This window comes from Lutjanus erythropterus, chromosome 10 (assembly GCF_056507025.1).
Source record: "Lutjanus erythropterus isolate fLutEry1 chromosome 10, fLutEry1.hap2, whole genome shotgun sequence".
In the NCBI taxonomy this organism is placed as follows: Eukaryota; Metazoa; Chordata; class Actinopteri; order Lutjaniformes; family Lutjanidae; genus Lutjanus; species Lutjanus erythropterus.
Genome location: NC_139326.1, coordinates 4,741,790 through 4,769,172, shown reverse-complemented (window position 1 = coordinate 4,769,172; position 27,383 = coordinate 4,741,790). Strand labels below are relative to the sequence as shown.

The window sequence follows — 27,383 nt, the reverse complement described above, 5'->3', positions numbered from 1 at the left end:
ATATTTGCAGTTCCTTTAGCAGGTAAGGAGCGTATGGGAATGAGAATGGATTGGATGACTTGAATCATTTTAGAAAAGGTCACCACACACTAACAGTGTTCAACACACTGTTTTCTAAGGAAGCTCAGAGAACTGCACAGTCAGCATTTCACCTGTCAAGACTTCAGGGATGTTTTCAGAAATATTAATTTTTCAATACATATTGATTCAGGATATTTGAAACAATGTCAATTTTCATTTTTCACAGTGTCATGCACCAGCAGCAGCTGCACTTACTCGCTCTCTCTTAACTAAAGGCATTTACGAACCGCAAAATGAGATCTGCGTCTAAAGAAATGCAACATTGCATTCTGCAACATAAAACAGCAAACTAGCATTGCATGATGGGAAATGTTTTAACCTACATTACAAACAAGAAAGCGGCACAGTCTGGTCTGTCTAGATTGCAAAAAGTAGATAAATATATCACTCAGTTCCTTTTTTAATGGACATCTCCTCATGTTTACACATGTATTCTGAGAAAAATAGACTGGTCGTGGTTACAACTGCGAGACAGAGCTGAGACACGAGCCTGCACAAAGCCAAGAGTAAAATGCTTCTACGCCTATTGCAAGTGCAATATCATTGAAATCGCAATATGACTAGAACCAGAACCAAACTGCATTCTTTTGAAAAAGGAAACAGCATTAAAATGAGTTACTATAGTTCAGTGCTAAGCTGTCTATTGCTGTCATGATATGATTGCTGTTTAGCCCTTTTGGTAACACCCTCCAAAGGCCTTTGGGTAATTAGAAATACTGTTGCATTTGGCATCGGAGAGGTTGAACCGACCAATCAGTGGAAGAGTTTTTAAGCACACCCTATGAAGCTTAAAATTAAGCCCAGGATGGCAGGGAAAAAGCTCATTGTAATCCTGATAATACTCAATGGTCCATTAAGCTCAGTGGTGACCTCTTACTCTGAAAGAGAAGAGGTAAATTAAAGGGTCTAAAAATAATGTAATCCTCTTCTTTGACTGGTGCACAGTAGCGTTAAGCTGCCGCATTGTAATCGAGTGACTGATGATCACGAACACTTCCACCAGTATGCGGTGATAAGCAACTGACACAGTATGAAAGGAAATGGCTCCATTGTGATTGCGGGCACAAAGCAGCAGAGTTCAATTAGGCGTGAGCAGAGAGACAAAAACTGAACAAATCATTTGCACAAAATCTGGATTAGCTCTAATTCTTCCACTTGTAGACTTGTTTAGTCGTGCAGTTGTGGAGCCTGTTTGTAAATCAGAAGGAACGAGGGAAAGAAAGAAATGAAAGGAGAGAGAATTTCTACTATTTTGAGGAGAAAAAGGCTTTGATGCCGACAGGAGAGACAGCCCTGGCACTAATGATGTGCCACACAGCTCCAAACAGAGAGAAATATCCCAGATTCCTGCTGTTTGAGTTTCAGACCCACCCTCAGTAGCTGCCACTCCCAGATCCCAGTTGGCCACAAAGATGGACATTTGAGAAACAATCACTTGAATGAGTCCCCTCTAATGGCTTCATAAAAGAAGTAATTATTCTGCGGTGGGGAGGCTCTGTCAATGGGAGATCAAATGATGTCTTCCTCTATCCAACCTTAACAAAGCCCTTCATTCAGGGCCGTACAGAATATCTGCAGTTCAGTTTTTTCAAGGAGGAAAAGAGCTTTTTCTCTCCCTTTTCTTCTCCCACCTTAACTAAGCACAGAAGATCTCTCTGCTTTAATTAAGAGTGAATTCTCTCTGCTCAGTTCTGCTGTGAATCTCGGTCCTCTCTGCTTGAATAGACTTAAGAGGGGATTGCAGAGGGTTTCAGCAAATGTTTAGCTGGTGAGGAGGAGGAGGAGGAGGAGGAGTGGTGGTGGTGGGGAGTGGATAGGAAATGCCTCTGTATGGAACTGGAGGCAATTTTCAACAGCACATCATTAAGTTAAAGTGTGAAAGCACAATGAAGGCTTAACAACATGTGGCTGAGAAATACAGTTATTTATTAACTGAGCGCAAAGCACTCTCTTTTTCCATATTGGACAGTGACGAAACCTACATTTCACTACAGAGAAGTGCTCTTAGCAGAACCAATGAGTGGGTGTTTGGCTCAGTTATATTTGGAACCACTTACTATTTAATATTTTTAATATTAACGTGACTCAGTATTTACTATTTGTGAGCTTGACCAACTGTTCTGTAAAACAAGAAGCCAGAAAACATGACTTCAATCTGCGATCTCAGTGTGAGACCTCATAATGTCAGTCCAAATCTGGAAATGTCAAATTATACACACACAGGACCATGGAGGGCACGTCACTGTCTCCTGGAGATGTTTATGGACTTTTAACTTGCTAACCTTTTGAGGCGAAATGTAGTTACTGGCTGGTTTATGTTCTGTGGCCATACCTTTAGTAAAGAAAGTGCTAAACTGTGCAACACAAGTTCCTTGGAGGTGATCGAAGTGGATGGATTGCACAAAACTCAGAACTTCATCAGAGAGAGAGTGGGGTTTGCATCCTTGGTCCCACCTGTTTGGCAAAACTTTGCAAAATCGTACCATATAGCTTTTTCCTAAAGCTACTATGGGCCTTTGGAGCAGGCTTTTGGTCCAGTGGGTTGTTTTTTGGACTACTGGGGAAACTGGAGCAATGCAATGTAATGTAATTAGCAAGCGGTTGCTTATTTACACATTCAGCAGTTAAGGTGTAACACTACATTTACTATGGAGTCATGTTTCTCACCATCTTGTCAATGCAAATCCAATATTCACTCTATTTTAGCACCGCTTTGGTCTCCACCAACTCATGATGGAAATATCTGTATTTTTAGCAGCTAAATGTTCCACTATGTTCACCAGCTAATTTTTCTGTCTGCAGTTTAGGGTTTTTAGAGTTTGTTCAGGGAAAAACAGTTGACCATTCAGGCTGGAAAGCAGTAATGAAAGCAGCGAGGGTGCTGAATTTGCACACAATGACCTCAAAGCTGCTAAAAATCTCTGTTTATCTGAGGGAGAACTGCAGAGTCGGGTGATAATTCTCTCCAGGTTTTCACTTTCAGCTTTAGTTTCTCCGATCACATTATATTCACTGTTAATAAGATATTGGTTAGAGCAGCTTTAAATCCTGGTACCACAAAAATGTCTTACTTTTTAGCTGATACCAAAATTAATACAGTAGTATCCTAGTAGTGTAATTACATCACGTGTTGTTTGACAAACTTATTCACAGAGGAAGATGTTAGTACAACTGTCCTTCTATATCGCTCAGCTTTTTCTGCTCTGTTGAACGGAGTAAGAGCAGAAAAACAGCCGAGTGCTCTGCGGTGCAGCGAGAGGGGAGACAGACCCTCGACTGAAGGACACACATTCAAGCCCCCGTGTCAACGAGCACCCTCTCTGCTGAAGTGTCCTTAAGCAAGAAGCTGAATCCTCCAGCACTGTTGTTCTGCAGCTAACCCTTCATCTCCCGAGAGGGGGGAGACATGAAAAGAGCATTTTGTGTTTGTTTTTTAATGCACTGTAATGAGATCAGTCTGACATTACATTACAGTACATGTGTGTTTCAGAAGCTCTGAAGACCGTTGGTATGAAATGAGATGGTGTCAGGTTGCATTTGAAGTGACAAGTATTGACAGAATCTCACTTCCTCTTTGCTAAATTCTTCTCCTTCCTTTTCGAAAACCACACAGTGGTCTCACTGTCTAATCCTACACAGCTCAATCCATTTTCAACTACAAAAAAAAAAAAAAAAAATGCACATGCCCTTTGCTTTGTTGATCTATTGCATCTCCCAGCTCACTGTCGACGGATTTAAGATTCAAGATTTTGATGAATGTATATCCTTGAGAGCTAGATAAGCCTGCAACGTTCAAAGCTGGAAGAAGAGAGGATTAGAGAGGCTACTAAAGATGCTGTCTGGAATAAAGGGGTGATCCTGGCCACAGCACCACATGCTGGGATCACTCCAGACAATATAAGATCCTGGAACTGCCGGCTGTTATCTCAGCATGAGGCACAGTTAGCTGTGGCTATTCGGTAAAGAGTCAAGTATTTTGTATTTTCCACAAAAACAGAAACATGATAAAATTGATCCACTTTATAATGAGAATGCAAGCGATTTATGTGTGAAATGTCTATTTTTCGTGATCTTCAAAGTAAAAAAGCACAGGCTAGTCCTCATGGCTGACTGTTTAATGGTCAATGTGTGTGATTTAGGGTAATCTTTCAGCAGAACATTTTCATTAGCGTGTAATCACCTGATGTATTTTTGTTAACTTAGCTACTGTATATCTAAGTCGTTTATATCTACAGAGTTCAGGGGTCCTCTTCTGAGGTCACCATGTTGCACTGCCATGTTTCTACGGCAGCTCAGAGCAGACAAACAAACACTGGCTCTCAGTATGGCCTTTCTAGCAAACAGTTGCTTCTAAGCCGGTTGCTAGTTTGCACTAGTTTCTCAGCCACCAAAGGCTCTCTTATGCCGAAGATATACTTGCTGTTTAACCATGCATTTGCGTATGTGTAGCATTAATTTCTGAGGACGTGCACAACCATCGCTCCAAATGGATGCAGGATTTGCGGGGCAGCCATGAAGCGTAGGGATGCGTAGGGGTGCATATGCAAACACATAGTTAAAAGCAAGTATATCTCTGGCTTTACATGCATGGAAGGGGAGGGAGAGATGAGGGGTTTGCAGTCCACAAGCTCACTGCTATCAATAATCTAATGATTATTTTTTATTATTCAGGTAATATAACAACTAATTTTGCTAAAATCAATATCAAACTTTTTTCAATCATAATCCTGAAGAATAGATGCATGACGCACATTAATTGTGGCATATTTTAAAAATTTGTCTACTTTCCACCTTGTTTAACAGACTGTGTCAGATGTCTGATCAGAAGAATACTGTGCCTCAAATTCAAAAGGAGCTGTGATGCTTATCAATTTAATTACTAATAACTGTCAACCCGTCACTGAACTGGCAGTCAGTATGTTGACTTCAGATTTACACTGGTTATGACATGGAGTTATTTCATCACTGGAGTCAAATGTAGGTAAGATGATCACTGGCAATGTGTTTTGGCATCAGTGTGGAGCAAAGGAAATAACTGAAATGGATTACAGACAGTCTGTAAAGTTATTTTTAGCCATTTCTGACTCATACATGGCTGATAAAGTGAACAGAAAGTATTAAACGGTAAGACATGTCCAGTTTGTGGAGCTTATAGAGAGTCATACTGTTGTGTCTCTGTCTAAAGTCCTCCCACGCTTTAGATGATCGTGGCGAGGCTTGCTCTCTGCAGCTTGTTCTCTGGGTGAATCCACGCTCTGACTGGGTGCAGCAGTGTATAGCAATGCATCAACACACACAATGCAATGCATAAGATACATAAGGCAAATGTGGTGCAATAAAAAGACAATATTTCCCTCTGCAGTAGGAGTATGAAGTGGCATAAAATGGAAATATTTGAGTTAATGGAGGCGTAAGAGATTGTGTGCTCAACAAAATAATGAAGCTTAACAATCAACAGTCAGCTTTCATACCTACATATGACAAAAACTTGTCGTTCATTAGAAATTGGAAATATTCTGGTACTTTTGGATTGAATATGAGCCAGTTTACAGTTTCATAAAAACTGCAGATGTGAAGTGGATCTTTGGTTCTTTTTCAGTTTAATGATGCTTGTGCATGCTTGTAAAAGCAGGGTCGAATAACAAACATTTTCAGCCTGTTTTCTCACCAAACTGTGATGATTGTTGACAGTTATATGAGGAGAACTCAACCGCAAAAACAGCAAGTTTTCATTTTTTCCCACAGACTGCAACCTCAACAGTGTGATGCAGCCAAACATATGTTTTGAGTCATGACTAAAATCTCTAATTACTACAATAGCAAGAGAAAAATTTCTCTTGCTATTAGTATGCCATCCATATTGCTTTCACCACCTACACACATAGCCCACAGCAGAATATAAAGTATTTGACGCCCATGCTTGCAGAGTTGTTTGCAAAACTGACACTGACTGAAGTTAGTAGGAGGAACGTAGGTACAACAGACATCATCTGAGCTGCACTGAACATCATCACAGACTGATACTTCCTGACTTTATTGAGAGGATAGCGTGAGGAGAGGCAGCTCGTCTGTCACTCTCGAGTGTTGTTGTACAGAGGCTATTTAGCAGTTTTTGATGAGCTGTTCAATGTGCACAATCATGCAGGGCAGCGAGCTGGGTGCAGCGGTCTGGATGCATTCATCTGAGGAGCGTGAAGTGTGTATGCGGAAGGATGCACTGTAAGCATGCCTTGCAAAATGTCTAGTGAACCATGGGCCTCATCAGCATCACGCAAATCTGCCTGTAAAGGTCGAGCAGCACCAGAGGCCTGCTGTCAACATATCCTGTCCAATTAAATGTGAACGTCATTAGAGGCCTTGTTGCTCATGCGTCCTATTTTTAGTTGTTGTTGTTGTTTGTTGATGTCATTATGTCCTCATTGTTCATCCTGTCAGGTCTACATGAAATAACAATCTATGACTAAGTAACTTACCACATTAAGTCTGTACTGCTGTATTTGCAACTTAAAATCGAATATAATGTTCATAACCTAGTTTTCATATATAATAACCTGAAAATAAGACTAATTGCGTTTTTGTTACCTTAGAATGAACCATATAAGTCTACAGATGGCGCTGTTCTTCTTTCTTGGAGGCCGTAAGCTCTCCTACACTCTTGGAAGAAGACAGATGAGGTGTTTCCAATTTGCAAGCTCACCTCTAGATGCCACTAAATCCCACACACTGGTCCTTTGAAATGGATCATTATTTACAAAGGTGGACCTCTATCACGTGTATTTTAAGTCTGGACAAAAACTAAATGGATTTACTTTATCTTTAAGCCAAATCTTGAATTGATTAGAGTGCATGTTTTGTCTGAATACAGCTTCATTTTCTGAGGGAAAGTAATTAGGACTCTAAACAAATAAATAACTACAAACATTCATACTGACTTCAATATTCGCACTTTGAATGGCTCTGAAATTGAAATTGAGTGTTTTCCTGCAAGTACCTTGGGGTATTTATTTACGAAAGGCTGTGATTCAAAATACTCTGGTTCTTTGAGTTTTTTTCGAGTGAAATCAGAAAGAGGTTACTCCAGTACTTGACCACGGTGACACTATCTATATGAATGCTGCCTCTACCACCTTAAAACAGCCTCATACTGTTTATCATTCGGCACTCTTAAGGTCCCCCAAGTCAAAACCGAAAAACCAAAGTGTAGCTATTGTGCACTTAAAGCCTGGACTAAGTTTCAAAAGACTATCAAATTAAATGTCTTAGTCTCTTCAGCCAAATTGAAAGATTTAAATTTGATGTTGAGGTCTGCGAATGATTTAAATAGTGGTACCATAATGTCTTACATCTACTGGTCAATCTTCATTCCTACTCTCACCTATGGTCATGAATGGTGGGTCCTGCTGGAGAGAATGACTAGGTGGAGGGATTCTATCTCCACCCTGGCCGAGGAACAACTCGGGATCCCCCAGTCAGAGCTGGTTAATGTAGCCGGGGAAAGGGATGTCTGGGGTTCCCTGCTGGAACTGTTTTTAATTTGTTGGTCTTTGTTTTTACTGACACTGATTATTGATGGTTGGTGTTTCTGTATTGTTTTACGAAAAATGATCACTTGATTCACTCATACCTTGTTTATACCTTGCTGTTATTTCCTTCTTAAACCTATTTTTTGTTTGTTTGTTTGGATTTTTTAGGCCATAAAAGACAGCACATTAAACAACATGCTGGACTTAGGCTGTAAAGGACAAAACCTTGTATCAGTAGACACTGAGAATGCTGTTGTTGATACCGTTCTCACTGCAAGGTTCAAGAGGACTTAGAATTGAAAGAAAATTGAGAAAAAGTCACTTCTGCAATGATGGAAGGGTTACATGTATGTGTGCACACAGGGAAGTACTGTAGTATGCAATTAAATGTGCCTACATGTACTGTATGTGCGTCTGTGTAGATGTAGAAATAGGCAGAGCATCTGGGGATTCAGGCTTTCTGACAGCTGCCTGCTTTGGGCTCACAGGAAGGAGTGAGCCTCTGTGCTGCAGCCTCTCCTAAGATGAATAAAATATGACGAGCATGCAGTCGTGTTTGAATGTTGCTCTGATGCAACATGGACAACATCTCTGACGGAACGGAAGAAAGCAAGCGGCTGTGTGAGTGTGAGTGTGAAAGAGAAAGAGAAATCTCTGAAAGATCAGAGAGAGATAACAGGAAGGTGCACAATTATTTTTGTGAAAGAACACTTTACCCATTAGTTTGATATGGACGTTGTTGCATTTTCTTAAAGAGTCACTTTTTATGCACCATAAAAAGGTTTTTGCACCTCCCTCTAGTGGCATTTTGCCATGCAGATACTTTTGGTTTCATGTGCTCGTGTTTTGAATTTATGCATATGAACCTTAAAGGGACTCTTTCTTCAGTAGAAACTAGTTCCACAGAAAACCTTTCAGCGGCCTCTGTGGATTTTCCAGAGTAACTGGGATATTATTTATGGAAAGACGTGTTACTGCTGACTTTTTCATCGCTGTGAGTTGAGCTCCACAAACAAAATTCCCAGCACATTGATTAAACTGCAGTGGAAACAGAAAGCTCAGAGGCAGATATCTCAAATCCTCATCAGATAAAAATTAAATTACCTGGTTGAAAAAAAGTGTTTTTGTGTGCACGTGTGTGTGAATTGGGTGTACTGTTTCAGCTTGCCTTAGCACAGAATTAAAAATAAAACTGTAACAGCCTAATAATGATCTTCCAGCTAAACAAACCAACTACACATGACACAAAGGTTGGGTACCATTCACATTTAAACCAATTATTAAACCAATAAAGATACCCATGCCAGTACCCAATGGTACCCTTTTCAGTAGTTTACTCTGTTTGTAATAACAAAGCAGTAATATTTTACACACCACTTAAAATAAAATCCCTTCCAAAACCATCCATACACCCTCCAGCTGTTTTCCTCCCTACTGCATACTGAAATATTTTTCTGCAGACAGTATGTAATTCATGTACTACTGATTTCAAGTTAAGGTTTCAGACATGCTAATAAACTTCACCTACAGTTTTAGCATACTAAATATCATGTTGCTAAGGAATTCAAGTGGCTAAGTGTTGCTAATGCTTGTAAAAATACTAAGTCAGCATCAACAAAACAGTCCAAAAAGCTGAGCCATCTCCAACAACAACCTATCCAATGAGCTATTTAATGACATACAGCCTCATGTAAAGTTTTGTTGGCCATGGATGATTAAATTACACTTTTTAGACATTAGCTGCGTCTGCTCCGGGGAACTTAGCTTTCAGGCTAAACATGATACACTCTTTATGGTCAGATTTGCATTTCACATTACAAATATTGATGCAAGAGCTGTCTGCATCATATTTTGAAAAGTTTAACCACACTTGGCTCACCATTGCCATCTCTTTATGCCACACTGGGGCAAAAATCAGACAGTCAAAAGACAGTCAACAGCATTTTGCTTACCATTCAACATTTTCAGCCCTTTATTCTGAAAGGGGTTAGTGCTGTGGTCACTGGTAATGACAATAAACTGTATTTTTTATATTAAACTAACTTTTTTCACTCATTGCTGCACATCCATGTTGTTTATGTTGCTGTTGTTGTTCTACTTTTGCTGCTACTGTCTTTGCAACCTGTATGCAGCATGCATGGTACACTGACATTGCCCACAAAATATTAGCCAACAATTCATCACATGGCAATTCAGAAAGGGTGACCAATAGGAAAAGTGCCCTATGTAGAACAGTTCTGACCAGTCCATTATTAGAGATGTGGCCTTTATTCGGATCTTATATCATTTGTATCTGGCCCTCGGCCTGATCAATTTCCGATGTGGCCCTCCATGAGAAATAAATGCCCAACCCTGCTCTATACTCTAGTTACTCTCTCACCCAGGTGCGCTCCCAAGTACTGAAATTCAGCACGACTGGTTTAACATAAATCGGTACTTGGTAGTACCAGTGTAATTTGGTTGGTACCCTTAAAAGTACTGAAATCCGTACCCAGTCTTTGCTAACACTGGATATTTTAATGATATATATTAACTGCTGAGCTGGAAAAGTCCTTGATTTTCTTTTCAGACATTTGGTCATTTTACCCTACTACACACGACACTCCTCCTGGCAACCAGTCAGTTGCAACACCTGAGAATCAAAAGCAGAAGCCAATTAATAAATGTTTGAATTGTCCAGCTTCTGTTTCTCCAAAATGGGAAGTAGCATGAAAGAGAATTTGACAGAGAGAACAGATCCACAACAGTCCTGCAGTTTTCACTTTGAGGTGAAATATCATTGAATATTCCATCTATTGAAGAGGAACAATGAAGGGGTGCTTGAGCCTATCTGATGGTTCTGTGGAGGTACATCAGACAAAAAAAAAGGTCGGGAACCACTACATTCAAGAGCAGAGCCTAACACACCAATAATGCAGCCTGTGTTTTGGCCTCGATGGTTCAGCCAGACCGTGTTTAAGTTGCCGCGGTTGACTGAAGAGAGGGTTGAACCAGGAGTCAGTGAAGCGCTGAGCGGGAGCGCGAGCTGAGTCATCCCACCCCGAAGCAACCTGGGAAAGACATCTGCACCGTCGCCGAGGGAACAGAGGTGATGAGGGTTGACAAGGCGTGGCGATGGGCGCGTGGCTGACCAGGCGTGCTTCATTTACTGCATGTGATAGTTCCTAACATCACGGCCAAACCTGGGCAGCTCCACTGACAGATGGAGAATATTAGTGCTGCAGAGGAGCTCATGTGTGTGCTCTGCTTACCGCCAGATTCAGAAAAGTAGCTGATAAGGGGATAGACTTAGGCGCTCATCCAGCTTGCTGCTGGAAATTAATGGAACAACATGTAAGTCTGAGTGTAAAAATAATAAGCCCTTACTTTAAGCGTGTATAAATAGATGAGGCTTGGTTACCATTGCAGATGAAATCCCAGTAGATACAATTACTGAACGCAGGACTTATCATGAGAATTTGCTACTATTTACCCTTTAATGACATATTCCCTGCAGAAAATGAGCAAAAGGAGTTTATCTGTTTAAAAGCTTGAGTATCCTGTTATTCCGTGATAATCCCAGCGGTACAGGGGTAGTTAGAGGGATGCACATCTTGATTTGGCCGACTAGTTCATTTCACAGCGACCTGACAAATTTCTCTATTAAGTGTGAGAGCCCAATTAAGGCCCAGCACGCCGAAAGGAGATCTGATGCTGCTGCTGACACTGACTGCACAGGCTGACGGACCCAGGGGGGGACTCTTCTCCTTCTGATTCTTTATCACACTGGGGCTCCTGCTGCTGTACTGCAGTATTGTTAGGACGGGGCTTATCAAAATCTCCTGACATCCTCTTTTAAGAAAAAAGCCTGTCTAATTCTTCACAGTGCAGTCTGGGTGTGGATGGATGTGTTTTCACAGATCCACTAACACCGCTTGAAGTGATGTTCACAAAGCTGAGAAAACACCACAAGGCTGCTTGCTAATATGCATGTAATGTCTACTTTATCAACCTAATAGAGCGTGCTCCTGCTTCGTAGTACTTAAAGGGATAGTCTGAATTATGTGAAGTGTGGTTGTATGAGGTACTTATCGATAATCAGTCTATTAGCACAGATGCTAAGTCATGTTTTGCTGAGGACAGGGTCAACAACAAAAGGCATTTTAGCCACTTCAAAAAGGCCCATCTAAAAAATCAACTTCAGTTAAGTGTGTGCTTTATTTACAATATTTTCACCACTTTTTCTTTCTGGCAGGCAATGGGAAAATCACCATCATATATTATACATCTCTCTCACTCAACCAAACTCCATTGGCAAAATCAGCCATCTAACCTCACAGTACATGGGAGTTGCTGGTCTTCCACTGCCTTGATCATTTCATTTGTTTGTGTTACTGTGTGACTTTGGTCAATCCGAACTAACATTTTAAAAGACTGAAGTCACACAATAGCACAAACAAACTAGCCAATCAAGGCAGTAGTAGAACAGTGTGTTCTGCGAGGTAAAAGTACTGATTTTGCAAATGGAGTTTGGTTGAGCAAGAGAGAGCGCTATTTGGCTCACATAACAGTGGTAAAACGGTGAAAATATTCTAACTATAGTGTACACTCACGATCATAAAGACAGACAGAAAAGAAACTATTTAACCACGTAGCCTGCTTATCCGTAGTAGACGCACAACGGGCAAGGAAGGGGACCTGATCAACAAAATCTGAGCAAGTGGAAACATTTGGGAAACATTTGGGATAATGTAGGTAAACAACTCAACAAAATATATAATGGAAGTCTAACATTTTAATGTGAAATGTCCCATATTACAGCATTAGCATTTCTTAGCTTCTTGCAGTCCTGCTGTGTCTTCAAAACTGGGGACATGGCAACCAGCATCCACTGTAGATAATACACTAACTATACCTCACACAACCCCCCATCAAATAATCAGAAAATCAGTGGAAAGAAATGATGACTTGTTATCTTAATTCCTATATTACTCAGTCTTCTTCAAACTATTATGTTATAAATAAGGTTGAAGTGGGAACTCATTTAGGGGTATGAATGGTGCTTTAGTTCAAGCTGCAGCATCATGAGCCAAAGATAAATGCCTCTCAGACTAGCACACAGGCAGCACTCAGACCATTTTGTCCTCCGGTTTCCTAAAAGTGGAGTCAGTAAACTAAATTTCTGTATTTAAAGCCTCGGCTGTTGCCAGGTCGGAGCTCTGTTGGTGCAGCAGGTTCAGAAAACAGAAGCCCAGCACTTTAACTCCGACAAAGACCTTTTTGTGAAGCAGGGATCAAGCTGAAGAGAGGACAAGGGGGTCTGCTACTCGAGGTGAGCCATTACAGTGGTGATGTGCTAATCTCGGCGACTGGCACCATCTCAAGGTCGACCATGGACCACAGAGAATGCAGCTTTTATATTCACTGTTTTCTCCTCATCTTTTGCTCCTCATCTCTTTTTTTTCTGCATTGTTCTCGCAGTCTCTTCTTCCCCTGTCTCTTCATTTTCTCCCTCACACATGGACAAACACACACACACACACACACACACACACACACACACACACACACACACACCATGTCAAGCCTTCTGCTTCCCCTGAGCAGTTAGTGTTGGACGCTCACACAGCTGTGAGTCAGTCTGACGGTGTGAAGGGCAAACAGAGGCTTTGGGTCAGACTGAGGGGAGCCAGAGTGATTGATGCCGCATCGGGAACCCCAACTGACCTCCTGATGAACAGTAAATAACATGTTATCCATGTTTGGGAACAAAATCTTGCAAGAAAAGAGAGTTTTTTTTCATCTAATTACTTTAATGTCAATTATATAACTTAAAAATGCTGCAACATGCTGCAGTTTGTTACAGTAATTAGGCGTTACATGAATGGATTGATTTAGGACATTGGTTCTCAAACTGGGGGAACATATGGAACGTGTCTACAATAGTTGACATGAATAGTACAAGAGAACAAAAGAAAAATGTTGCTCTTTGAGGAAACTCCTCAATCAGATATGAAATATGGTGGATATTATCTTTTACTTAAAGCAAATGGTGTTATTTAAAATTAGGCTGAGAAAACGACTTTGGATGTGTGTATTAGACATAGAAATGCATCTGATAGGTCAGATGCAGGTCCTTTGTTTTAATGAGTCTTAATATCACTTTGTAGCTTCTCAGTAGTGTTCCCAAATCCAAACAATCAAATTTTGGATGCACAACACAGACAAACACCATAGCCATACAAAGACTTCTAGACCCTCCTCACTGTCAGGCACCATATACAAAAAGATTGAGAAACACTGACAGATGGTGCATTTTGTTGCATCATAATAATTAAGTCTTCTCACTCAATGTAGATGTAAAATTGATACAATAATGATCTTATCTAATGACTCTGGTAATTAGTTTTAGTCTTACTGTATCCATGAAAAACACCCCTGGCATGACCGTGCATTTGCATCCCAGCATGTTAGGAGATGCAAGCACACAACCCTGTACTGAGTCTAACACAAACACACACACACACACGATCTCACACATCATATTAGCATTGGTTGGATTAAACAACATCCACATCGTCAGCAGGGAGCCTGTCTGTATCTGAGAGAAAAGCCTGAACAGCAGGTCTGAGTTTCAAAATATAATTGGCCGTTTAGCTTTTCTTCAGTTGTCGCTAACTGCACACGGGCAGTATGAAATGTTTTCTTTATAAAATGCAAATTAAGATGCAAAACGGAGGACAATGAAAAAACTCAACGCCTAGCTTAGCAGTTTGATAATATACTGTATTTTGTTCACCGTGGTTGTTGGTTTTCTATGTTTGTTTGATTCTGAGTCATGCAACAGACCTGAAAACAATGTCTATACAGTTAAGTTTAAAAGGAAAAGAAAGTTAGTCCAGGAAACAGTGATCAACATTTTCTGACATTTTATTGACTAATCAGTTAATCAAGAAATGATGAAAATAATCGTTAGTTGCAGTCGTATATCATCAACAAAACCCACAGACATGAGTTAAAGTTTGACCTCTACTAGCCAGCAGGTCTATTTTCCTATGCCACCTGTCTTGGCAGTGATTATCTGGATACGTCTTACGGAAGAGGTCCGTTGTTGTGAATAATCCTCCTATAAGCTGAAAATCTGGCTGAGATGTGCATGCAGCACCGCTGACCCACTCCTTGAATCTATGTGACCGGAACACAGTTTTACAGATTATGCTCTCTCTAAGATCATCTTGTCTATTGAGGAAATGGAAAATATTTAAAAATGTAATAAATTAAGGTGTACCCTTTGTGTTTTGAATCCACACCAAAAAAATGAACTTGGAGCCACTTAGTGTGAAACTACTGTTCTGCTTTTGAGCGTCAGACACTGTAAACAGTCTGAAAGTTCCAGCACGTATTTGGCGAAGAAGATGGCAGAGTATTTAATGCCAAGCTATTTCTGTAGGAGCTCTAACGAGGATCGTGACATCCTGTCTTGATGGTGATATATCAAGAGCGAGTACATCACCCAACCCACACACAGCTCACACCGCGCCACTGTTATTCCACTGTAATGTCTATAGCACAAGCATGCAAACTGTAATTCCTGTCAGCTCCACTGACTGTCTTCAAAGCCTGCGGCCACCGGATATGATCCACGGCACGTCCCTGAGAGGTCGCCAAGAGGATGAAAAGATAAGCTCTGGAGGAATTCAAAGCCTTCTCACTCTGCTGCCAGCCACCCTGTCGCTACACAAAGGACTTCATATCTGAGAAGTCCTATATCTTTCAAGTTCTCCTCTGCAGCCAAAGCCAAGCTCGGATGTGAAAAACTGCACTGAAATACAACATCAGATTCACAGGAACATTTCTTTCCTTCAGGATTCCATCTTTACATTGCAATCTCAAAGACTGATGATCCATTTAAAAGAGCGATATGTAACAATGACATGTCCAAAAATGAGTAACAGTGAGTTGGAGCCTAGATGATATATCTAATAGACCTAAATCCTGTTAAATCTATGGCTGAAGTGAGTTGTTTTCCCTTGTCCCCCTCCTCCCCAGACTTAAGCAAGCTCAGGCAGGCTGCAGGAGTGCAAGGCAAGCGCAACATTACAAACATTGCTCTACACTGCAAGCTGATCAGCTTTTTATTTTCTGTCAGTGAAAAGTTAAGCCCATCATCCTTACAGCAAAAGCCCACTGCACTGAAAACACACAATCTGGAGAATTTAACCACATTCATAGTTTCTAAAAGACTATTAATGATTTCTCAAGACTTGTGAAAAGACACTAAATCATTCAGCAAACGTATTATATGTAATCTGATGTAGTGAAATAAATTTATTGCAATTAAATAATAAAATAACAATAATATGTAATCAGAGATCAAGGAAACATGTTAATTTGAAATTCTCACTTCTTCAACATCAACACTGCAGCTGCGGTCTCCTGAAATTCCTACTCCAGGCTGGAATAATGTTTATTAGAGTTTAAATTAATCCTTCGCCAGATTCGTAACTATCTGTTCATGAGTTTTCATATGGTGGCCGACAAGGGCAAATATGTGGCATATACAGAAAGATGCTGTATATACAGAAACGTGCTGCAAATACAGAAAACAAATGCAAAAGGAAAACGCTGCACATCTAGTCACACAACTTTTTGACTGTTTTCTTTCTTTTCTTTTTTTAATTTGGCCTTAATCTTTTACAGTATTATGAAAGAGCAAAAAAGAAAATCTTAATCTCTTAATCTCTGATCACATATCATAGTAATTTTTTAATTTATTACAGTAAATATATTACAGGTTTCTCGTTTATATTCCATAGGGGCAAAATGCTGCAACTATGTGATTATTCCCTGAATCAACAGCAGTAGCAGGAACAGCAGCTTCTCATTCTCGAGAGTACAAATATGAGTTTCATTTGTTGCCATAGTTCTCTGACGTCTGTTCTCTCCCGCCTCAGGGAGAACTGAGCTCACGGGACAGCACGGCCGCTGTTAGCAACAATAAACTCTTATGTGATTTTATTTCTTAAATGAGTGTCCACAGATTTCTGCCGGCAGAAACCACATTACGTTATATACAGTAATGTGACAGAAACTCCCATGACCAGAGGGTTGAATCTGTGGCGGGTGGGGGGGGGGCTTTAATTTTCTATTTCACAGTACAGTGACGTTCACGGTATTGATCAGTTCTGCTCTCTGGTCTAGATTTAGCGGCTATGAACCGAGCGCTCCTGCTGCCATAACAAGAGGTCTGTCATGCTCTGTGCTTTTTTATTTACTGTCATAGCCAAGTGCTGAAATAGCAGCTGCATGAGCAATTAGTGTGTTCATGAATTGACTTTAACAGCATTGTGATCAATCTTAACAACCATTATGTTGTTCTTCTATTTCAACACCTTGCACTGAGTGGTCGGCTCAATACAGTGATTTACAGCAGTGATTTGCATAATTTCGTTAAATTCATTAGTTACCTTGTAAGTACTAAGCCTGCTCAGCTGAGGACAAATAGTGTTAAGAATATTTTCATTATCAATTAATTTGCATATTATGTTCTCAATAAAATAAGAGCTGCAACTATTAGTCAGTCAGTTAAAAGAAGATTAATTGCCAACTATTTTTATAATCGATTAATTGTTTCACAAATTTTTCAAGCAAAAATGAGCATCTTAAATGTAAATGTGTGCTGCGTTTTGTATTATTTTTGGCAGTAAGTGAAGAGACTTTGGGTTTTGGACAAAAGAAGCAAATCGAAGACGTTTCTTTAGGCTCTGAAATTCTGATGAACATTTCTTGCAATTTTTTTTAACACAAAATGAAAAAATATACGAAAATAATCAGTAATTGCTTGATTATTTTCATTAGCAATTAATCTGTCGATCATTTTCTCCATTAGTCGATTAGTTGTTTGGTCCGTAAATGTAAGAAAGTGTTGTTGTTAATCCTAACCCTGTCAGTGTTTTCAGAATGTCCTTCTTTACACTAAAACATGGGGACATTTTGGAGGTTTTGTTGTTTAGAGGTTAAAGTAAATTGTCTTTATTGGTCTGGCCCACTCGTGATCAAACCGGACTGTATGAAGTGAAATGAGTTTGACACCTCTGGTCTAAAACATGAAAAAATAAATGAGGTTGTGGTACATCAACACAAAGTTCTGCACATGCTAGAGCTGAAAAATCTATTCATCAGCTTCTTAAACTGAAGAAACTAAATGAGGGGAGGAAATGCAGGTTGGGTTCTGCCTGTTTTCTCAGCTCTGGTTAAAAATTAGCAGGAGTGCTCTAATGACAGTCCACCGACTTCACACTATAGGGAAAATGATTCAGTCTGTGGGCCACCGGTCCGTGCACCTGCTTGGAGACTAATGCATCTTTACTGCCCATTGAACATGATAATGTAGTGAGCAGAGAGCAGGGACACCTTAACATCTGTCACACAACTGCACACAAACACTGGAGGTACAAATAATACAGGAAAAATACTAACCTCATCAATAGGATTTAACTGTGAAATGCAGGGCTCAACCATAATGATTGCCCGCTTGCCTGGGGCAAATAAAATGCCATGTTGGGCTAGTAAATCTAGCAACTCAATTGCCTGACCCAGAAAGTGGTACCAAAAAAGAATAAAAAAATTAAACTATGTTGATTAATGGTGGATGATTTATGGTTCAAGAAATTTTTCCATGTAAAAAATGGCAGAAAATGCTGTTTCAACCTCTTAAAATGGAGATTTCCCGCTTTTCTCCATTTATTAATAGCATTAAACTAAATATCTTTGTGTTTTGAACTGATAAAACAAGACATTTAACGGTAGGATTTGTCTGAGGCGTTCATACTTACACCGAAAATATAGATACCAATGTTTTGCGTTCATAAAGGGTCTGAAGTATAGAAAAATAATGAGAAATACGGACAGAGGGCAGGACCTCTGCAGAAACAGACATCACCATATACTTCTAGTGGGTCATAAGAAATAAACTGAATGGCATGTTTTTATGACGCTGTACAGTGTTTAGTTTTTTAAAGAAAATGCTGCATATTATGTCTATAAAGAGGATGAGAATTTTTCATTATTATCTGACATTTTAATGATGTTGTAGGCCTAGTTGAGTGTGACAATTAACTTTATTCTTTGCTGTTATATAACAAATAAAACAATTTTCTACAAGGGCAAGTAAGAAAAGACTATGATGAAAAAATGAGCCCTGAGCGTTGAACCCTGAAGTCTGAAGAACAGACAGGGTAGATGAAGGTACAACCTCTACTTCACTCAGGTATTTTTATCACCTGAGGCTGAGTGTTATAAAAACATATGGCCTTTAAATAGACAGAGGCTACTGCAGCTACTGTCCAGTCTTTCATTTAACAAGTCCCAGCTTCTTTGCTCATACTCAAAAAAATAAATAAATAAATAAATAAATAAAAAACTCAAATACATTCTGGATTTCTGGGTTTGTAGTCATGTTGTTTCATACTGGTGCAGCTTGACTATGAGTTTCTGTTACACCACAAATGCAACAAAGCTGAGCTGCTTCATAAAGGTTTCCTGTTTTTTTTTTTTTTTTTTAATAAAAACAAATGCAGTGCTCTGTGCTGACTTCCCCCTACCTTCAACACGAGTGAGGACCAGGATCCAGCAGATGGTTTGATGTTGCAGTTTCACAGGACGAAACTCAGCACAGGATGATGGTCATCATGAGGTTTCATCTCCACCATCATTCAGCCAAATATGAACAGCAGCATGCTCACTGATAAGCTGTTTTCACACCGCAGATAACTACCGTCAGTTGATCAATCTCATTAGCTGGTACAGTCTGTCAGTGCTGTTCAATAATCTACAGTACAGACCCGCAGATAAACCGCTCCGCTCCGCAGCTCTCGGTCGGCGAAGAGAAGGAGGGATAATGTCAGTGGCCCTGTAGCCCCACCAGTCTGAATCACACAGTCCTCTTCCTCCTCTTTTTCCTCGCTCCACTCAGCTGTTCAGGTCGAAGCGTGGACGTGATGCGGGCGGTGTGTCGACCTGTCGTTTCTGTCGCCCGTCCGACGTGAGGGAAGAGCTGCCTGCCGCCTGTTTGACGCTGCGGAGAGGCAGCGCCGCCGCACCGTGCGCTCTGCGCTGCGCTCCCACAGACACACACACACACACACACACACACACACACACACACACACACACACACGGACCAACAGCACTGCCTGCTGTACTTAAAGAGACACAGCAGAGGACTGCACAGACAGAGGCGCAGTGGCTGCACGCCGCACTCTGCGCGGTGCGTTCTGGGACACACGGGACAGGTTTGGCGCGGTGACACGGTCCCTGCTGACAGGCCAGCTGAAGTTGGATTTCATGTGAGGATTTCAGTCAGAATCAACTGTTAGATTTGCGTATCCAAGCATGTTGCCTGGGCTGCAGGGTGGTTTTCACAAATCATCACACAATGTTTCTAAAGCACTCAAAATGTCGATTTGAAAATGAAAGTTGTCTTATCAGTTTATATGACTGTCTGCAGGAACCTGCTGACTGCAGAAACAGCAAGCCGTGGAAAATGGTAATAAAAACAGATATACTGCAGCAATAACAAGTCGTATTAATAATTACAGCAGTTGGCGCAGGGTTAGTCTGGGGTGCAGCTGCATCAATTCCATTAGCATATGTGGAAAATATTGTCTGTATGGAGAAAAGGCATGCTATTCATGCTGTACATCCATGACTGTAACCCCTCAACTTGGAGATAACTACTGTGAAGTTTACAGATGACACTGGCCAAATGATAGACATCATATCAGGAGGAAACAGTCTTGCAAAGTGGTGTGCCGAAAACAACCTACCTTTTAACATCAGTAAGACTAAGGAGCTGATTGCTGATTTTTAGAGAAAGGTCATGGACGTCACTCAGCTCCACCCCAGTAAAGGAGGCTCAGAAACAGATGCATTTCTGAAGGAAACCTAAGAAGTCAAAATTCCAGTTGCTAGTTCTTGTTAACGTCTACTGAAGCAATTGAAAGGACCCTGACTGGAAATATCACTGTCTGGCATGGGGTGTGTGCAGCTCAGGACAGGAAAACTCAACAGCAGGTGATTAAAATGGCCCAGAACATCAGCATCAGTGATATCAGGGAGGTGAGGTGCCTGCGCAGAGCCCTAAAAATACTAGACACACCCACCCCAGCTGCAGCCTGTTGCTTTCTGGCAAGAGATACAGAAGTATCTGCTGATATGCCACTGCAGCTTCTTCCTCCAGGCTGTGGGACTTCTTACAGCACCCCACCATGTAAAACTGTTTCATTTTATGACTTATTATTTATTCATTTTGTATGCAAATTATGCATTTGAGTTTCTGTGTAAAGCCATGTTTACACCCAAAGTAAATGACTGCATGAATCCAGCAGAAGGAAATACATGGACAAAATCTCAGCCTTTCTGGCCTCTCTGTGAGCCAAACATTGCACTGACACACCACACGACCATGTCACATTTTGATTAACAATGAGAGTGTTTTTGCTTGCTCTGCATTCTGATTTTAATCCTGATTTCCATTTCTGCTTCACCCCTCTTCGGCCCTACCTCCAGATGTTCAGCTGCCGCGTTCCTCCCCGCTGCACGCAGGATTTCCAGATCGGGGCGATCATCCATTCTGTTTAACTGCTAAATCTCGTTGTGTGTAAACTGAGCACTTCAATCAGTTTTATCGTTCTGTCCCTGACAGTCACGGCTGTTAAATCAATGGCTTAGAGCAACTACGCTACACAGATCTTTAAAGGGTATGTACGCAAACAGACATTCGCATGCAAGCAGAGTGCACATGAGAACACAGTGGATAGTGTGTAATCCACCTGGCTGGACTGTGTTTGGAAAATGGGAGAATGTCTAACAAAAAGATAAGTTTTAATGAAAGAGTACTGTGGGCTTGTCTCACCTGTGAGGTTAGTCAAAGCCTACTTAGTCCCTTCCAGCTCCAGCACCTGGATTCTGAATAAGCCACTCAGTTATTACAAGCTTAGTGCTGGTCCGTCCCTGAGGGATGGTGAGCTGCTGACACAACAGAGATGACTCTGCATATTTCAGCAGCATCAATTCATGGGTTGGTAGCTGTCTGTGCTGTCGCCCGTAGCACTGTCACCTACAATTACTCTCCTCTACATGGTGACTCAGCGACGGACTCCAACTTAGAGGGTCACTCTTGAAACCAGCAGTGTGCGGCAGTGATATTACTCATGCTGAATCAGGCAGACCGGATGGGACAGCAGCCAAACAACACAATCCTCCTAAAACTCTCAGGCTCTTCTCTGAGGAGGGTGAATGGATTTTAGTGGTTGTTTGTTCAGATGATCTGCACTTAAGGGAGGGATGGCTATAGTTAGGAACCAATACTGCTCGTCAATACCGAGACTTATCGACAGAGGTGGGTGTAACTCACCAGGTGCAAATCTCAAGTTTTAGCCTTCGAGTCTTAGGCAAGTTTCAAGTTACTGTGGGGAGAATCGGATTAACACCCTGATAACTGCCTTATGCATCGGTCTCTGCTCATCTGCTGCCACCACATCCTAGTCTCAAGTAAAGTCTCAAGTTATGAATACTGAGGAAAAGAAATTATGGTCACGGACGAGGAAATGTTTAAGTTTTATTCATGTTATGTTTAAACACGTTCACTGAATTTATTCCTCACTCTCTAACGTATCTGAGGTATTGCATGCTTTCCCGATAGTTTTAGCAACTAGCCAGCAGCGGCTACTAAGAAATGCACCAGAGAAGAATGTAAACAGAATGTAAACATGCAACTTCAAATGTGATCACCTGATGCTGGCAACTTTGGAATTTGAAATTTGGAAATTTGGAAAAGGCCATATAAACTAGAGTGAATTAAATAACACTCAACATCTGCATCACCCCGTTGGGGTTTATTTTACAATAATGGCCTACTCACTGTGCATTATCCCACATATTGAACAGCTACTCACACAATAAAACAATAATTTGACACATTGATTGAAAATTATTTTGTGGATTAAAGAATATTTTTATTGTGTCCCCAGAATCTATGGTCAGAACTTCATCCATAACAACTGCCTGTTATTAGCAACGGTCACTTAGTCATAGAAAATCTTAGAATGCTGTGACTGATTGATCAGAGTAATATATTTAACAAAGCCATGTAAAAATGTTTTATGAACAGTGATGGCAGCACCATTTGTCTAGGGGCTTATCAGTATTTCCCTACTGACCAATCAGCTCTGGTACCAGTTTAGTGCCGGCTCTTTATACCCATCTCTGCTGCAGTGACTGTTGCAGATAAATGCAAAACACCTCTTCCATTTTTGTGTCTTTTTCAAGGGTACTCACACATTCATGCATTGTTAGAGGTCAGAATAGGGGCGGTGGGTTGATCACGTGTTGCAAGAGATAAAACTCCAGGCCAGCCAACGCAGCGTCAAACCCTCATACATCTGCATCACAAACCAGCAGTCACTGCATTGTGTATATTGTGCGTTGGCCTGTGTGTGGCCACCACTGGTTTATCTGCCCCTCAGATGCAGAAGACAGAAGTAAATAGATGATAATGGGCTCATTGTGCAAATCTGCTCTCTCATGGGGATATGTAGGCGGCAGTATGAAAGGGGAATGGAGAGAATGTTCCTTCATTTTCAGATTGTGACCGGTTAAATTGTTCTTCTGATGGTCCTGTTTCATGTCAAGATCTGACAAATGGGTGTTGTGAGCAGAGATAGCACACAATCCAAGAAAATAACTGGTGTGAAATCATTCCTCCCTCTTTCAGTAGAATATTGCACAGTGCAGGCCCACATATCTCAAGCACAAAGCATGAGACCAAAGACGATTAAAGACAAAGACAAAGGGCAGTTCCACCCAAGAGACCAATTTTGTGCTGGAAACCGAGCCTCATGAGAAATCTACAGTATGGGAAGAACTTCAATATTGTGCGTTTTTATGAGAAACAGGGTCGCTGATCATCTGTCACATGTCTTTGCAATGTGACAGGTAAACGTTCAAACTCCTTACATGCTGCTAAAAGAATGAAAGATATTCCCTTTAGGTTAGCTGTCAACATCACATGAGGAAGAGACTCTATACTAATGTCAACATGTGCCTCATTGTCACTGATGATCATCACTCAGTTTCAGGTTTCTTAATGGAAGCTCTCACATAACGAAAATCAAAACAACCACATCTTTCAAAAACACTATTGTCAGAGATCCATTGTGCCTGTTTTGAAGTGCTAAGACTCTATTAATTGTCACATGAGATCAGGACCGGGTGAAGTGCACTTGTGAACATCAGTGTCGCCCTCCAGCGTCTCGGGAACAATGAAACGTCGGCTCTGTAACCCTAGCTCATCATCCAGGAAAGCGAAGTCGACAACAGTTCTGCATGTAAACACCCTTCTGTGGAGGTGTTTGGATTTCACATGCGTGCAACAGAGAGGCAGAGGCCGAAGCATGAGGGAGGTGAGGAAGAGCTGTTTCCCACACCTGAACTGTGTTCTCTGACCTCAGCTACACGTGAGATGGACATCATCTTTTCACTGTCATAATCTGCTTTTCTCAAGTAATCAATTAGTCTAAAAAATGCCAGAAAATATTCAAAAACTCTCCATCCAAGTCTTGTCCAAACAAGAGTTCAAAACCTAAAAATGTCCGTTACGATACACTATACTATGCACACACATTTTCCTGTACGGGTGCAGTATATGTCCTGCATAGTTAAACAAATTCTTCATTCTAAGGTAACTAATGTCGCTTTTTGGTGTTGTGTATCAATCTAAAATAATTATCCACACTGTGTTGGTCTGTATCAATACAGCTGAAGCAAACTGTTGCAACACACAACACAATTGATTTAGCTTTTCTTTTTCTCATTTTCAACTGGGATATTGCTGATTGTGTTACTTTCTCACGTCAATCAGCTGATAATCACGTGTCATGTTTATCGATCTTCATGGTGATTTATTATCTGCCTGGCAGCTGCGCTGCGCCCACGGGACCGATCAGCGATTCTCGATGAAACCTGCCCAGCCTGACACGTTAAAAAATAGAGATCACTCCACCATGTTTTCTGTCGTAATCATCTCCAGCTGATGAGAAACAATGCAATTCCTTTTCTGGAATAGTTCTCATTGATTTTACACAGGAATAACACGATCAATAAGTGTAGCTGCTCTGCACTCTGTTTGACCTTTAAACCAATAAACACTTGCTTCCCACCTCGCAGGCAGCTTTTTGGCACCAGTTGCAATTACATAAGTAAGTTTTACAGTTTTATGTTGTGAGTAATACTTTTGTTTGAGGGTTTGCAACATGTTACATAAATTTCTCTTTACTTTGCTGTGATTCAAGGACTTTCATGAACATTTTTCTTGTTTGAGGATCTTAAGCTCTTACAGCTGAAAAAACAGCATGTTAAATTCCTCTTTAACAATGTCCACACACACACACACACACACACACACACACACACACACACACACACACACACACACACACACACACACAGTTTATTCATGTGGCCAAAACAACTTGAAATCTTACTCTGGGAAATTATAAAATCTAAAAAAATCAGAACATCAGAACATTATGGCTACAGTTCTTTGTTGCTTTATTTGACAGTAAATAAAAAGATGTAACAAGACAAACACTAGAAATAATATGTTCTGTATTTGACAGTAATAGACCCTTCATTAGACTCAGTTAAAGTGGCAGTTCACCCAAAAATGAAATTTCTCTCAATATCTTCTCACCCCTGTGCTGATGTGAGGATGGGTGAAGATCTCCAGTTCACAAAACACTCCTGGAGCTTCAGCGGAAAACACTATACTGATACTGGGTGAACTATCACTTTAAGGGTAGTTAGGGACACATAACAACAGAACTGAACCGTGAACTAAAGTGAAATCACATATCTGGTACTTCCCCGTTTAAAAACAATATGTGAACCAGAACTGCCAAGTAAAGGCCAAAATTAAAGAGGCAGAAAAATATTTTGCTGATGTGTGGCTGCACTGCAGGGTGTGCCTCAAGCATCAGATATGTGATTCCACTTTAGTTTACAGTACAGTGCTGTTGTAATATAATTACCCTCTAATAAAGTCTAATAACGGTGTAACTGTGGAAAAAAATACATTTTAGTTTAAAGTACAGTTCTGCTGTAATGCACACATAAAGTCTAATAAGGGTCTAATCATTGGAACAAATACAAGTTACAGTACAGTGCTACTGTAAGCCTAATTACCCTCTAATAAAGTCTAATAAGGGTCTAATAAAGAGTCTGCCCAGTAACATAACATATTGTTTCTATTTGTGTCTATTTACCTATGAAGTACAGCTTGTTATGTCTTGTTTGTGTGCTATAAAATCAGGTGTGGCCCAGTGTTGTTCTTACCTTGGTGTTGTTGCTCCCTCTGGGATTATGGCACAAAGCACAGAGCCATAAAATGCGGCTCCAGCTCCCAGGTTGTTTTCCTTATGGCCACGAAGTGACATTATCATTGCAAAGCAAAGCACTCATCAGCTACACGATGAGAGATGGAAGAGTGCTATTGCTGCTGCTGCTGCTGCTGCTGCTGCCTGATAATACCAACAGTTACATACTCATCTCCGGTTTGAGAACTCATCTGAAGAGGTGCCTCAGAGGTTTCACACAAACATCCCCCAGCTTCCTGCCTCGATCATATATAACTCTACAGCCTGGGCTGCACCAGCAACAAGCTAGAGTCAGTAAATATTTGTCATGTAGTGAAGTGAGTGATGATTTTATCCATCTGCATGACTACATCACTGTCATTCAATATTCTGTGTGCTGATGCTGACAGACTTGATAAACTGTAATGCTGTGACTGACTGGAAGTCGTACGTCAAGTACCGGTGACAGACAGCGACGCTGACTTATTTTCTGTCAAACTGTGCCCTTCAGAGAGGCTGTGTGTGCCAGGACTGGACTGAAAAGCTCTCCCTGGTTCCCTTAACACAAACAAAAGTCCTTGTGTTTGTTACATAAAGATTTTTACCTTAATCATGACTGTCACATTGTGAGTACGCTCTGTTCAGAGGTGTCCCCTCTGTGAAAGGTTACATTACACAGCACTGATTAGGGTTGACAAACTAGTATAACAAATGACAGTGGTGGAACATAACTGAGTACATTTACTCAAGTTGTGTACTTTAGCACAGTTTGGCGTATGATGCAATAGTTTTACAAACTAGTTACTTTTCAGACTCCAGTTTTTCATACCCTTCCCCTACAGTGAAAACCCTGTATCTCCAAATTTGGTTATATAAATGTTTAATAGACAGAAAGGATCGAAAGTCCAGTGTGTCTATTTAGAGGAGGTTTAATGGCAGAATGTGCCAGATATTATATTCATAAGAGTATGATCACCTGAAAATAAGAATAGTTTTCATTTTTTATCTACAGAGAGTGGAGCTTTCTTGAGATAGACACTGTTATGAGTTGAGGAAATTCATTCATTCTTCTTGAAGGTACTATGTGAAGCAATTTGCATGTATTGAGCAATTTCTATTGCCACTGTTTGAACACACTGTAATATAACTTACAAGAAAATGATACCTTGCCTTGCCTCTCAGTTGTCTGTAAGAGCCTGTGGGCCGATTTCTATGTAAAGGACTTTGAACGTTTGTTCTGGGAAAATCTAAAGAACGTGACATTTATTTGTTCCTCAGCGTGCCGTGCCTCTTTTCCCCTGCAGTGGCAGTAGTGTGAAACACTAGCTAATGTTAGCTTAGAAATGGAGTCTGCTAACATCAATAAAGGACCGGTATGCACATTCAA

The 27,383-nt window shown here is 40.7% G+C and overlaps 1 protein-coding gene across 2 annotated transcripts in view; it reads right to left on the bottom strand.

Annotated features, from left to right (window-relative positions):
* The window catches only part of wscd2 (WSC domain sialate O sulfotransferase 2), a 51,874-nt gene extending 31,576 nt beyond the window's left edge, over window positions 1-20,298 (bottom strand). The window contains exon 1 of one of the 2 annotated variants that reach the window (XM_084727930.1): window positions 19,187-20,298. The gene's annotated coding sequence lies outside the window, so the exon portion shown is untranslated. The remainder of the gene's footprint in view (window positions 1-19,186) is intronic. The other variant, XM_084727931.1, reaches the window with a different exon arrangement.
* Between the last annotated feature and the right edge of the window lie 7,085 nt (window positions 20,299-27,383).